Source organism: Martes martes (genome assembly GCF_963455335.1).
Source record: "Martes martes genome assembly, chromosome: 11".
Lineage (NCBI taxonomy): Eukaryota > Metazoa > Chordata > Mammalia > Carnivora > Mustelidae > Martes > Martes martes.
Window position 1 is genome coordinate 86,741,709 of NC_137899.1, and position 13,777 is coordinate 86,755,485.

General features: G+C 42.8%; 1 long non-coding RNA gene across 1 annotated transcript in view; it reads right to left on the reverse strand.

Moving 5' to 3' along the window:
* Positions 1–303: 303 nt before the first annotated feature.
* The window catches only part of LOC308352005, a 151,338-nt gene continuing 137,864 nt past the window's right edge, over positions 304–13,777 (reverse strand). The window contains exon 6 of the long non-coding RNA XR_013967624.1: positions 304–2,407. This is a non-coding gene — a long non-coding RNA (uncharacterized lncRNA). The remainder of the gene's footprint in view (positions 2,408–13,777) is intronic.

Genomic DNA, 13,777 nt, shown 5'->3' on the forward strand with positions numbered 1-13,777 from the left:
CCCTACGATGACATTGTGTGTATCACAGTTAACAGGTAGTCTTGATTTTGGTAAGAACAGCATTTCTGTACATCCCCACTGGCTAGCTACATGCTGCCATCTTCTGATTATGCCCAGTGGAGTGTAAAAATTTTTTCATGAAAAAGTAAAATCAATACAACTAAAAATCCCTACTTTTCCTGTCAGTAGTGTCTTCAGGAACAAGAGGAGTAAAGACACCAACACAGAGATTACCAACACTCTCAGACCTAATTCGGGCAGAATTCTAAATGGATAAACACAAGTTATAAACTTTTTTTTTTTCCTCCTGCAAGTGCCTTGCATGCTTATGTTACTATTCATTCTCAGATAGATCATCAATGACCTTCTGGGTCACTGACTAGGGAGAAAGCTGACTATAAAGAAGAGTGGGAGAAAAAATACAGGGAGGGGGGGTGCTTCCTTCCACTCCAGGCCCCCTACTGCCTTGAATGAAAGAAGACAGATGGCAGCCACCTTCCCCTTTAATTAGGAGGGGCAGCTCAGAAGGGGACAGCCCTGTTCACTTGGCACCATCTTTTAACAAACCGTTTCGATGGTAATGCTCTGCTCATTCACCCTTGTTTCAAACATTCTCAATCTTTAATTTACAAACCAAATCTCAGTAAATTTAATTGTGATTAAACTATAGCTCTGAGCACCGTACTGTTACATAAAGAAGATATTTAAAGAAGTTTGCTGAATTAATAATTCGTAGACATTCATTTAAGGAGCCTGGAATGTTTTAAATGAAGAACAGACACCCTAAGCCCTACCACCACCACTCTGAGATAAAAATGTGAGCTTCCCAGGGCAGAGAAGCCCAATTTAAATTCACAGTATTCCAGTATTCACAGCAGACTTAGAAATTTCTGTTTCCAGTGCCACACCACAGTTCCACTGCCTACATCTACCTTCCAGGTGTTACTGTTTGAGTTGAGAAAAGTCAAGAGAACTCTACGGTAAAAACAGTCCATTTCATGAGGAAGGATAATCTAGTTACAAATCGCAAACTACTCCGCATTTCCATTCGTGGGGCAGTTTCAAAACCACAGAACTTGGGATTAAAACGGCACTGAGCCATGCAACCGCTCCGAAGCTAGGATCAGGTAAAACACAAACAAACAAAAATGGAAGACAGGGGTCAAGTGTCAGAATTAGGCTTGCTGTCCTGAAGTCTTCTGCAGAGGTGATGATGCCTCTGAATTATTTTCTGAAAGCTCGACATTTTCTATAAACCTGTAAGCCTAAAGCCCCAAATTTTCTATAAATTCTATAAATTCCATGACCCTTTCTAACACGAAGAAAAACTTCAGCTTCTGTTGATAGGTTTAGGTCTTTGTACATTGTTATCCCATTCTTACGAGAAGTCTGTTTTTCTGTTTGTTTTGTTTTGTTTTTCCAACATCATTCAATAATTCGTATTCCTCAGCCCCTTTCCATTTCCTGACAGGTTTTTAAATTACAGCCTCTTGTCCAGGCACCATTCCCACCCAGTGCCTGCAGTTCCCACAGGGGGACTCTCTGTTTTCACACGTGTCTCAGACACGCACCCCTTCTGCTTCCCGACAGAAATAAGGACAGTTGAGCTGGGGCTGTTTTGCTAGATGTGCTCCTGGCTGCTCCACGGAAAAAGCTTTGCCTGTGTCATTGTCATTTAATTAGTGTCAAAGTTCTTGGACTGTTTAAAAAAAAAAAGAACTTTTTGTTTTCTAACTGATAATAAATTTCAATCTCTTGCTATCTCCAACAAGCAAGCCAGCAGGGCGCTAGATACAGGAAGAGGGACAGAGAAGATAAAAGAAGCAATTAGCTATTTAACAAACTTCGTATCCTACTTCCCAATGAAGGGGAAAACACCCTGGCGTTTGCCAGATATTGAGTGTCTAATATAATGTTAGCAAGAGAAAACATGTAGGAGCGATTGGCTAACAAAGAAACAAACAAAACTTACTTTGTTTTCCAGCACAGTGAGCAGGTCCGGAATGAGATGAGGGTAATTCCTTCCTCGAGGCCCCTGCTTTCACTTTGAAAGCTGTGTTTATGCTCACGTCCAGATTTGCTGTGGCACTCCGCAATGCCTGCACTTCGCAAGACGCCCCAAGTTCACAGTTCATCTCCGAAGCCCCGAGGACCAGGAGTCCCCGGGACAGATGGCAGCGACCTCTGGGCACCACGTGGCATCACTGTCGTTATTAGCACACACTCGCCCGGGACACCCACTTGTTACCTCAGGAACCAGGCCACCAGCAGATAACTGCTCAGATGAGTGTCCAGAGTCGCCAGCCTCTAGCACGCTCAGGTTCAAGGTTGGAAAATGCACTGAGATGAGAACCACGCAGTCAGCAGGATTCTGTGCCATTAACTTTCTGGTACTTAACATGCCTGTCTGAAGAAGAGTGAAAGGTACACAATTACAAGGAATATTTTACTAGTGATTGTGATTGGCAGTTACTGTGTACTGGGTCATCTCTTGCTCTCTGAAACCGCCTTTAAAAATCCCTCCAACAGGATTATTTTCATTTCCTCTGTGAAAACTACAGAAAGCCATAGAAAATGAAAATGGGAAAAGTATAATTCTGCTTAAAAATGTGACCCTTACTAAATAATAAAAATAAATTTTTAAAAAAAGTGACCCTTACTTAATCTCATCTGCTTAATTTTTTAAAGCCCCAGAAGTAAAACAAACAGAAAGCATATAAATTCGGTTTGTTTTGAAAAATTACCTCATCCACGTACTGTCCTGCTCGTAAAAACAAACCTCCTTCCAGCAAAATGGGGCACTTTGACCTTGTTTACTGCAGTGTTTTGAAACCACCCGACTCGTAACTCCTGACATCACCGGACACGCATTAGCACCTTTACTGCTGCCGGCTGCACATGGGGCTACCCCAATGGTCTTCCATCGCCCCTGGTTGAACAGATCTTCCCCAGAACAGTCAGGATACGGGCCTTAGCCTTAAACCCCTGAACTCATGTGAGACCTTTTGCAAGTGTCCTTCCCTGGTCACTTTTGTAAGAAAACGAAAGCATCGAACATCTGATACCTTTTAAAGTTCCAGCATCCAGGACCTAGCACGGATCATTCTTTTTCTAACCCTCTGCCTGCCCAAGAGGAGAGCTTCCTTTCTCACCAGTCACCATATTGGCAAGAATTTCTGCCCCACGGCTTTATGAAGAGAAGATCCTGACCTACTTTCTCCCCCATAGGAGGTTCCCACAAACTTTCCTAGAGGATAATTTATTTTACTAAATTTTAGAGCTTCAAAGAGTATTGCATTTTAAATTTTGACAAAGTCATATTATCCCATTTTTAAAAAAATTTTATGGAATATGCTTTTGGTGTTGTATCTGAGTGTCGCATTTCTAAAGAAATAATTTCCTCCTGTAAGTCTGACACATTCCCTTCCATGTTGCTCAACTCTCGTTCTAGGTACATCCAAACCAAACCAAAAGATAGTTGTAATCCCTGGAGCAAGTCACCATTAAATTTTGGGGGAACATCTCCCACAGTCCACCTCTTTAAATAAAATTAAATTCTGTTCCTACAAGGCAGTGCAATTTTACAGAGAAGTAACCAAACCCCCAAGTTTAACCTATCTGAGAGCAATCGACTGCATTCTTGTTCTTCTCCTGAAACAACTTAACAAAACACCAAGTCCTCAAACGGTAGTCACCAAACAATAAGGAACATGAAAAATACATATTTGAGCAATTATGGTCCTTGTTTGTCAGAGAAAAGCAGGAAAGAAAAACATCCAGAGTTAATGAAATTAATTAACTCTAGTGAAAGGACTACTTAAAAGCCCCATCCAAATGTCACGCTGTTACTATGACAACTTCAAAACTGCTTTGAGAAAATGTGAAGGATTTTAAGATCCATGATAAAACAAGTGTCAACCAGCCTGTGAGAAATTACTTTCATTTACAGCAGGCAGCAGGAAGGCTAAATGGCCATTTATAATTCTGATATCAGATCATTTGTTACCTTCTGACAGATGCTGCTCTCTTCATTCAAATCATGAAAAGAGTAGTAAGTACATGGACATCTCCCTCAGTCATCGGAACCATTTTGATTTCAGTCCTGCAACCCTACCACTCCCACGGTCTATCCAGTTGCTACATTATTTTTATAATGAAAGCAAAGTCTGATTCAATCTGAAAGGGAGGGGACAAAAAAAAAAATCCCTAACTGTCTCTTGTTTCCAAGTACAAATAGGCAGGCATACACTCACTCTGGTTTTTTTAAATGTCAGTAATGAAACAGAAAAAGAAAACAGCATTTTTCCCCCTTAAAATTCCTGCTTTTAGGTATTTAGACTGATTTACATTTTACGTAATCTTGATGGCTCAATCAGGAAGTAAAAATTTTAAGTGCGTGTGTTACAGACGGGAGGAATCATGTGACCCACAGCCAAGAAAATTATGCAGTAGACAGCACACTAAGAAAAATCAGCTTCTAACAGGGTTTTAAAAAGACTGCCTTTAGGATTCATTGAGTCATGAATATATAATGGCTTTTGAGAAATAATAATTTGTTTGGAAGCCTTGGAAATAAGTCGTCAGGACATTTTAAAAAATATGAGATCAAGGCAGTCCGGAGTTAAGAAGTGAAAGTTTAATTAATAAAGGAACAGTTTCTGTGAAGATCATATCCACCCAAGGTTTATTTTAAAGGCGTTTTTTTCAATGTTATTTGAAGATCATTCATACCTAATTGGAATCAAACAAAACATCAATTGCAGCACTGTATAAACACTTTTGCTTTATTTAATGTAGGGTACTGTGCGCTCCTGGAGCACAAAAGAGAAAACTGTCTAGATTATCCAGCTCCCCCCAAGTTGTGTAGGTTTCAAGTGGTCACCGTATTTTATTACAGCAAATACACTCTCAAGAGGAAAATGTCAACGCACTGACATTTTCATCTGCGGATTCTAAACTCGTAAAAGATCATCATTAAATAGGATCTGAACTATCCTTATGTGTTAAATAAATTATGCCACAGACATCAGACCATGTTCACCTGCTCTGGAAATCAAAAAGTGGGAGATGAATGTTAAAACATTCATGACTGTAATGGACTGACCGACAGAGGACTTAACGATTATACAAAAACTACTTATGACCTATTCTTTGCGCTTCTTCTCTAAAATAGAGTAGAAAAATCTCTAAAATAGAGTAGATTTGAAATAACTTTCAAATAAAGTTATTTGAAATTGGCGTGGTTTGGCCTGTGGTTGTCTGTTTCTGAATGCAATTTCTGTTACTGATATGTTAACAAATAATTTATTAATATCCGTAATAAACAACATGGTTGAGAGTATGAATTTGTACCTCCTAGACATTCCTTGTATCACTTTAACGTTTCACAATTTTCAAAATGCTTTTTACATTTCTATTTCAGCTTTTTAGAAAAATGTATACCACAGCTCTGGGCAAGTGACAGGACAAGATCTGGGTACTTCTTGGTCACTAGCTCATCCCTCTTTAATTCGCAAACATAAGCGGTAGCAAGGTAAAAGAAGAAATTATTAGGAAAAACAGAAGTCTTCCAGAAGGGAAGCCTGAGGCAGATTAAGACAGTTAGGAAAAGTAAGAAGCACAAATTCTCCAAGGTTGAGTATTAAATGACATGGGGATCGCCTTACTGAACTATCATACTGGCTGGCTGAATGAAGGAAAGATGAACTAGTTACCAAGAAATATCCCCCAAAGATTGACAGCAGAGACTAGCTCTGTCACTTGCCTAGACCATAGCTTATTGAGAATAAACCTCAGGGAATATACATCTCACCTCCCTAATTCCCAATAAATTAAAAAATCAGAGAAGTTAAGAGACCTTCTTATGTGGCACAGACTGGCCGCTGAAACTGGACCTAAGATTTCTGACTTTCCTAGGCTAGGGTTCTTTTTCACTATGTGCTGCCTTCCACCTACAACGTGAGGTTCAAGTAAGTCTCCAATGAGCACAGACCTGGTTGCTTATCTTAGTGGTAGAGAACTCAAGTAGGGTCAAGACTTAGAGTGGCTCACTCTGGACCTCTCAGTGTATAACTCACAGGCCCCCGACCCTTGTTACTGCTGCCATCTCAGTCTTCCACCAGCCCGCGCTGAGCATCGTACTTCCTGAGCTGGAAGGAGACAGGGTAAATTCTGGGCTGAGGGGTAAAGCTCTGAAAGATGGTACCAGTCCCTCTTCCTGGATCCTCCCTTCCACACACATATCACAGTCTCCTCATCTTTTTTCCAGTGGGAAAATCAAGACACTCAAATAAGAAAAAGCACTCGTTTGGGTTCACATCTCAGTTTCACTGGGATTTTGGACACACGTGAATGAGAGAATATTCTAGAAAAACTAAAATTAGCTCCTACTTTATAACCTTCACCAAAATTAGCGCTGTGAAGATTGAAAGAGTTAAATGTAAACGGGGTGGGGGGCGGGGGGGAGAAGGAAACACTTCTGAATTAGAGATAGGAAAGGAATTAATTTTAAAAATAATAAAAGGCAAAAAAAAAAAGTAATAAAAGGCTACAAAATTGGAATCAAGCGGACTACGTTCTCCTGTACATGTCCTGTATGTCCAAAAGCAGCTGAAGCGGAAGGTAAAGTAAAGAAGGAAATAACTGCAACAGGGTAGTAAACTTTGTATCATTTATCAACGCACAAGGTACAAGATATTAACACTAAGACTAGGCACTCCAAAGTATACAAGGCCAATTAACACGAAAAAGTGTTGGATTTCACTAGCAAAAACCAAGATTTTTTTTTTTTTCAGCCACCAAATCCACAAAGATGGACAACAAAAAGAGTAAGCTAGCGGACTGAGGTGAGCCCATCAGTTCAGGAAACCAACAGTATCTTTTTATAAGCCTTAAAACTGTTCTGACTCATTAACAGGTCTGTAAATACCACCTCAAGAAACAATCACAGATACACAGAAAGATAACTGGACAAGGACATCCTCACAGTGACCTAAAATTGCTACTAGATATCTAAAAGTGGAGGGGAGCATAAGACTAAGTGTTTAATGGAGAATAATACTTCATAACAAGATACAGTGTTAGGTGAAAATGCGGGCTGTAAAGTTATGTGTGGGTACGGTATCGGTGCTGGTGAGTAAGAAAGGAAAGGGGAGGGGAAGGGATGCACAGAAATGGGGAGTACAAAAGCTCATCTCAAAAAGATACTGGAAAAGGGTAATTTAAAAAGCTGAAGAAGGGGGCGCCTGGGTGGCTCAGTGGGTTAAAGCCTCTGCCTTCCGCTCAGGTCATGATCCCAGGGTCCTGGGACCAAGTCCCGAATTGGGCTCTCTGCTCAGTAGGGAGCCTGCTTCCTCCTCTCTCTCTGCCTGCTTCTCTGCCTACCTGTGATCTCTGTCTGTCAAATAAATAAAATCTTTTAAATAAATAAATAAATAAAAAGCTGAAGAAGGGAAGAGAATATAGATTTTTCATTACTTGTTTATAATATTGAGATACTAAGATATGACATTTTCTAAAATAAATCTTCTTCTGGGGGCACCTGGGTGGCTCAGTCAGTTGAGCATCTGCCTTCAGCTCAGGTCATGCATGATTCCAGGGTCCTGGGACTGAACCCCATGTTGGGCTCCCTGCTCAGTGGGGAATCTGCTTCTCCTTCTCCCTCTGCCTCTCTCCTCACTTGCACTATCACTTTCTCAAATAAATAAATAAAATCTAAAAAAAAAAAAAAGAAACAAACAAACCTTGTTTTTATAACTGGGAAAAAGTTACTTAAACTAATAAAATAGCCTATAAATATTTTTCAACCATATAAAATAATTAAAATATTGGCAAAGGCCTTTTTAACAAGAGAATGCTTATACTTTATTTTTTCTAAAGATTTATTTATTTATTTGAGAGCAAGAGAGCATGTGCATGAGCAGGGGGTTGGGCAGGGGCAGACAGATAGAGAGGGAGAGAGGATATCAAGCAGACTCCATGCTGAGTACTGAGCCAGATCGAAGAACCCTGAGCCAAAAGCAAGAGTCAGACATTTAACTGACTGAGCCATCCAGGTGCCCAGAGAATGCTTATACTTTGTTAAGTGCGAAAAAGAAATACAAAACAATATGATCTTAAATATGCAAAAACTCACATTAAAAAAACAAGAAGAATATGCAACAAGAGGATACAAAGGATTGCCTTTCAGTAGTGCTACTGTATGTGATATTTTTCCATACTTTACAAGTTTTCTACCATTATCATATGTTTCCATGACCATAAATATATCATAATTATAGGACTGACAGATCAAGAAGATACTACTATTAAAAGTTAAATTTCAAAATACAAAAGATCGGTTGTCACCAAAATCTGTCCTGTTACCTAAGGGATTTTCATCTTTTTCAAGTTAAGAACCAGGGGTACACCCTTCAGAAAACAGGCACTGGTGAGGGGGTAGGAGTTGGGAACAAATCCTGCTTCGTAGCTGTTTTCTCCATGTAACAGCTCTGCGAGGGTCATACCGAAGCCTGAAGATCTCAGCAGCAGGACGTTATTAAGAAAACAGGGAACGAGGTCGATGGGAGAGGGCCAGTAAGTGGCCAAAAGAGGAAGGCAGTAAAACAACAGAAACATCAAGACAGAAGGTTCAAAAAATCATTAGGTCCAAAATAATTCAAAGGGTCTTGAAGAGATACATGTATATCTATGTTCACAGCAACATTACTCATATTTAAAAGGTGGAAGCAACCCCAGTGTCACTAATGAATGAATGGATAAAGTAAACGTGGCATATAAATACAAAGGAATATTATTCAGCCCCCAAAAGTACAGAAATTCTGACACATGTTGACAAGGTCAAACCGTGAGGCCATTCTGCTAAGTGATATAAACCAGTCACAAAAGGACAAATACTGTATGAATCCAGTCACGTGAGGTACCTAGAGTGGTTAATCCATAGAGACAGGGGCTGGGAGGAGAGGAAAGGAGGAGCTGGTGCTTAATGCCTACGGCGTTTCAGCCTTGCAAGATCAGAGGGCTCTGGAGATGGACCGTGGTGACAGCTGTTCAACAGTGTGAATGTACTCAATGCCACCGACCTGTACACTTCTAAATGGTGAAGACTGTAAATTTTACATCGTCTTCTATACACACACACGCGCACACACACACTTGAAAGGAAGAAAGAAATCTCTAGAATGAGAAGTCCTGAAGAGGGCTTCTGATCTGGTATGTCAACAGTGCAGGTATCAAAGTAAAACAGATCTTATTTCTGATACTGGATTCCTTAAGCATAATTACAGAAGTCAGCTCAGCAACACAGAGGATCAAAACTGAAAATAAGAAGGGACATTGTGTGTAACTTGAAGAGAACATACCAGACCTCTCTGTGGTTTTTTGGGACCCTCTCATTACAGCCAGCTTGAAAAATTCCCCACAACTAGGAAAGAACCTGCCAGCCCAAGCAACACAATGACGTCGCCTCCTCAGCTAACAGGAAAGAACACAGCTGGGAGGGAAACTCTTGAGTGTCCTAGAAATGTACTCCGCCCTTACTGCAAACCTGCTATCACAGAACTGAAGACTGGGGGCGGGGGTGGGGGGGGGATTGGACAAAGGCCCTCAGGTAAAGCTGCTCCAGAGACAAAGACACCCAGAGAGCTTGGCCAGGCTCACTCAGTAACGCTGGATTTCAAGACAAACCCTCGAGTACAGTTACGGTTTGTTTGTTATGTCCTTTTTTTTTTTTTTTTTTAAGATCTATTTCTTCATTTGAGAGAGAGAGTGAGAGAGTGGGAGGAGCAGAGCGAGAGGGAGAGAGAATCCCAAGCAGACTCCACGCGGAGTGTGGAGCCTGACCCAGGGCTTGATCTCACGACCCTGACTGAGGATCATGACCTGAGCTGAAACCAACTGTCGGGACACTCAACTGACTGCACCACCCAGGCGGCCCTGCTGTCTTATTTTTTAAAGGGTGCCTTGTTAAAAAGAAGAAGAATAACGTAACTGGAATGAGCTTCCTGTATGTCATTTTATTAAATCTGTTCAAAAAATAGTTACTGAGTACAATACACACTGTGTACTATGTACAGGGGCTCCGATCTGGTCCACAGGAATGGAAATCTCTAAGCAGTGACGCTTCAACAGACGTTCTCCTATCACTGTAGCAAGCTGGACTGACTACTATGGGTCAGACAGTTGGAGGCACTTTCCATGAACAAATTAACTTTCACTGCAGTCTTACAGAGTAGGATTTTAAAGATGAGAAAACCGAGGCACGGAGCAGTCACACAGCTCCCAGGTGGCCGGACCTGACCATCCCCTACTCAGAATCTGCGGTGAGGGAACCCAACCTAAGACGAGACAGTGATGCAACTCAGATCAGAACATTCAGCAAAGAGGGGAGCTGCTCTGAGAAAGAGAAGAGGGACAAACAGAAGAGGAGAGCCCCAGGGGGGAGAGGCTGTGGCTGGGAAGCCCGGACAGGCGAGTGGGGGGAAGAGCAGTAGCAAACCCGCCATCAGGGACTCCAAAGGGCTGAGGGGCTGTAGTCCAGCGGGGATTTTCATGAAGTTCTGCTGCGTGGAGTGGATGTACTCTCGTCTCCGTCTCCGCCTGAATTCTAGTGCTCTGACGACTTCTTTATGTATGGGGTGAGAATAGAAACCCCAAAGAGGCCCCAGTCAATCTGGGGATGAGAGATTACAGAAATGGGTCAGGGTTCAGGCAGAGAAGGGACACAACATGGATGCTTTTTAGAGACGTCACTCTGAGTGCTGTCGGGGAGAGGCACACATGCAGAACAGACCGGGGGAGACCAGGGACAGCAGGGAGGGGGTGCTAAGGCAGGAGCTGTGGTAGAAGGCGATGAAAACTGGCAGGGACACACTGGAGACAAAGCCGGTGGATTGGAGAACGTGACCGGATGTGCTTTCTTCGTGGATTGGGGAGGGGAGGAGAGAGAAGGGCCAGTAAGTTACAGTTTTCAAGCCTGGGTAACTTGGGTCAGTTTGGAACCTGCTGGATATGAGGTGCTAGCAACATAGCAGAGTGCAGGGGTGTCCAGGGGGCTCAGTCGGTTCAGCGTCTGCCTTCGGTTCAGGTCATGATCCCAGGACCCTGGGATGGAGCCCTGCCCTCCCTGCTCAGCAGGGGAGACTGCCTCTCCCCTCTTCCACTGCCGCTGCCCCTCCCCACATCCTGCTCACTTTGTCTCTCTCAAATAAATAAATAAAATCTTTATTAAAAAAAGATATCAACGTGGAAATGTCCAATGGACATCCGAATTCAAAGCACGAAGCAGGAAGAACCTGCAAAGGGCACCGAGGAGAACAAGCTGAAGGGGCAGGGCAGGGTCTAGGAGGCCAGAGGAGAGGAGAGCAAACGCTTCACTGCTGTGAGGTCACGCACGGAAGCTGAGAGTCCAGACATACCTGATCCGCGGGGCAACAGCAGGATAGGAAGGCAACCACCAGCTTTGGCCAGAGAGTACCAGTTTGGTCACAGGTACAAACGCCAGCCTGGAGTAGGGAGGAGGGGGCAGGAATGAGGAAGTGGAGGCAACCGACACAGGCCGTTCTTCCAAGAAGTCTGGCCCTGGCACAAGTGAACGCAGAGTGGACCGAAAGGCAAGCGAACACTGAAGGTCTCTGTCGTATGTGTGTATGTGTGTGTTTCATCAGCGCGACACGCATAGGTTTAAATGCTCATCAGACATGCACAGCAGGTATCAAGTCAGAGAGAATGTCTCTGAGAAGGTGAGGGCAGCCAGGGCTGGGGTCCAGAGCCGCGGGCGTGAGGAAGGCCCCCGCTTCCGCTGTGACAAGAGGCAAGCGGAACAAGGCAGGCGCAGATGGAGCGTGTGGACAGGGCAAGAGCCCAAGGGAGCTCGCCTCTGGCTTCTCTCTTCTCTGTGACGCAGGAGGGGTTGCAGCTACAGGGCAGAGGAAGTGGAGTGAAGCAGTAAACAAGTATCGTGTGCAGGAGCTGGCAGGGAGGACAAGTGACCTTGTAGAATGCGTTTCTCCCGCAGGTCGAATCAGGAGAGCCACAGGCTCTGAGCACAGGTACTCTGTGCACCTGTGGTATTTACCCAACAACACCAAGGACGTAAACAAAAACTCAGTTACTTTGAGCAGACCTCATGAGAAGTCTCACCTACTATACCGTACGATCAGCTAAGTCAGCTGTAATAACATCAGTTCTCCTCAGGCCTGACCGCATACCCACGACAAAGACAAATAACTTCATAAAGACGAAGACGGCCATCCCATGACAACATGTGGGAAGCTCACAGCTCGTGCTATGGGTAAACCTGGTTTGTATGAGTAACCAAAACATCGTATTTCACCGGGAATTACATCATCAACAGTGCATTAGCAGCTTCTGTGTTTGGCCTGAGCTGGATTTTGCTTGTGGGTAGGTGCACAGAGGACTGCAGTTAGGGTCACACACTTCCCTCCCTGCGAAGTCCTGTGGGGGACATGAGTGGGCAAAAAGGCCTGTCACAGCCACTTCTCCCAGACTTGCCTCTAGTTCCGGCTCTGGCCAGGAAATCGCTAGAGAAAGCAAAACAGGGGCCAGGAGCTGAGCACAACTGTACAAGTCCAAACACAGACTACAGAAGGTGGTAGGTATTTCAGGTGAGTGGATTTTTTTTACTTGAGTTAACTGAGCAAAGCAGGAGAGGAAGACATGAGCTTAAAAGAGTATCTTTCCTTGTAAAATCTTTTTACAGAGACAGAAGTAGTTCTGGAAATTAGCATGAAGTACCTCTTGTATTTTCAGGCAAATATCTGCCAAGGAGCTCAAAATAAAATCCTTTAGTTCTACACCCTTTTGGGGTAGAATGGGAATTAACAGTAAAATCTGACCAATTCAACCAACTGGGAAGTCTCCTGTGAACAGTGAGGTGCTTGAATCACAGGCATAGTATAATATAGTTTTGCTTTCTGGTTTTCCTTTCTAAAAAAATTTCCTATTTGCATATGTTTTTATATAATGTTACTACTGGCCAAAAGCTACATAGTGCTCAGTATGACCCAGCACAGCTCTAAATCTTCAGACACTCTTATTCTCTGGGTTTTAGGGCAAAGCACAGAGGCTAAGTCATTTGCCTATCAGGGACGAGGAGAGCTGGTGTCCCAAACCAGACGGGCCAGCATCAGAGCTGTGCTCAACCACTGAACTACAGTGCTATACCATGAAAACATGAAGTCAAAATTCTAAAATTCAGGGTGTCCAAAAGACACCCTGAATTTATTATTTATTCTGTCTTCCTAACAGAATAACTTTGGTATGTTTCCTACTCTATTCATCCTCTGGTTTTCAGATTAAGGAATCTTTAAAAAGAAAGTTGTTTTTTTACTAAATTCAAGTAAAAATACTATGCAAAACTGTGTCCCAAAACCTTTCCAAGTAGAGATTCTACTCATAGGCAAGATTTGTTTCAAGTCAGCAAATCTGTAATTTTGCATACAATGTGCACAAGTTATTACAACAGATTTTTTTTTTCACAAGCTTCTTTACATTATGAAAAATTTCCATCTTAAGAGTAATATTTTTCGGGGGCACCTGGGTGGCTCAGTCAGTTAACCATCTGCCTTCAGCTCAGGTCATGATTCCAGATTCCTGGGATTGAGCCCCACATCGGGTTCCCTGATCAGTGGAGAGTCTGCTTCTCCCTCTCCATCTGCCCCTCCCCCTGCTCCTGCTCTTTCTCTCTAATAACATTTTTTTAAAAAGAGTAATATTTTTTTTAAAATATTTTTATTTGACAGAGAGACAGAGATAAAGA